The sequence below is a fragment of the Nannospalax galili genome, unplaced genomic scaffold, assembly GCF_000622305.1.
Source record: "Nannospalax galili isolate Female #2095 unplaced genomic scaffold, S.galili_v1.0 scaffold972, whole genome shotgun sequence".
NCBI classification, from domain to species: Eukaryota; Metazoa; Chordata; class Mammalia; order Rodentia; family Spalacidae; genus Nannospalax; species Nannospalax galili.
In genome coordinates this window covers 286,983-288,556 of record NW_008330318.1, presented here as the reverse complement: position 1 = coordinate 288,556, position 1,574 = coordinate 286,983, and positions in this window count along the sequence as shown.

The following is a 1,574-nucleotide window of genomic DNA, read 5'->3' as shown; positions in this document are numbered from 1 at the left end:
GAGAGACAGAGAGACAGAGAGAGAGACAGAGAGACAGAGAGACAGAGACAGAGAGAGACAGAGAGAGAGAGAGAGATGGTGCTTATGTACATCATGTGTGTATGTAAAGGACTGCAGTAAATGTTGGTATCTTCTTCAGTCAATCTCCACTTCAATTGTTGATTAAAGTGATATGCTTGCTCATTCAAGCTGGAGCTTGCTGATTCAGTCAGATTAGTTGGCTAACAAGCCCTAGGGATCCTCCTGTCTCCCTTCCCCAGTGCTGGGATTGTGGGTGCCATGTCTGGCTTTATATGTGTGCTGGGGATCCTAACTCAGGTCTTCATGCTGCTGTGACAAGCACTTTACCTACTGAAATGTCTCCCTATGCCCCTACTTTACTGTCTCTCTCTTTCTCTCTCTCTTTTTTTTAAAGTAAAGTTTCCATTTTATTTTATTTTCCTGGAAGATGTTTTTTCTTCTGTCCTTGTGAAGTCAGGTCTCTACATGGGCTTCAGCAGAGGATGGTGGGGCAGCACCAGCATGTCTAAATCGTGGTGGGGGTGTTCATACTTTCCTGGCTTCGCGGGATTGATTCTGGACCACCTTGCTATGCATGGCACAGCTCACCAGTAATGCAGCTTGACAGAGAGCTTGGGAAGCACGACGTAAGCGCCGAAGACACTGGCTTCAGAAATGTCCCTGACGGCAGTGGACTGTACTATGTTCAGAATAAGGAATTTCTTAATGGCCTTGGCCTTAGGCACGGGAGTTCCTGCAGCGAATGGGCTGTACATGGCTGCGGCCCTTTTTGTTGTGACCGCTGTTCCTTCTTAGTCATCTTGGAGCCAGGCCCCAAAAGAACACTGTTTAAATATTTTTTAAAAATTTTATTATTTTTATTTTATGTGTATGCGTGTATTGTCTGCATGTGGGTAAGTGCACCCGTGAAGTGCAGTGCCAGCGGAGGTCAGAAGAAGCTGTCTGATCCCCTGAGACTTGAGTTACAGAGAGTTGTTAGCTGCCATGTGGGTGCTGGGATTTGAACTGGTCTTCTGCAAGAACAACCAGTGTTCTTAACTGCTGAACCATCTCTCCAGCCCCTTCTTTAAATATTTTTATTGTGGAATTACACACACACACACTCACACACACACACACACAGTCACACAAACACACATGAATTTTCTTGATAGCAATATATATATTGGAATACACATATAGGAATTATTTATATCTTTTAAAAATATTTTAATAACTACATGATTAGAAGAAGCATTTCATTACAGCGTTAACATATTCAGGAACACATTCCAGAGCAAGAGTACATCTCTTTCACAAGTGCGTGCAAATTTCTAGGTTCAGTTGAATTAATACAGTTATACAATATTGATCTCAGTACAAGTCCAGGAAGACATAAAGCTTAGCCATCTTTATTTCTTCTTTTGAGAACTCTCTATTCAGTTCCTAAGCCCATCTTTTAATTGGATTACTTCATTACTTTGTTCTTTGTTTTTTAAGTTCATTATATATTCTGGATGTTAAACCTCTGTCAGATGTGTCGCTGGTGAAGGTTTTCTCCCATTCTGTGGGTT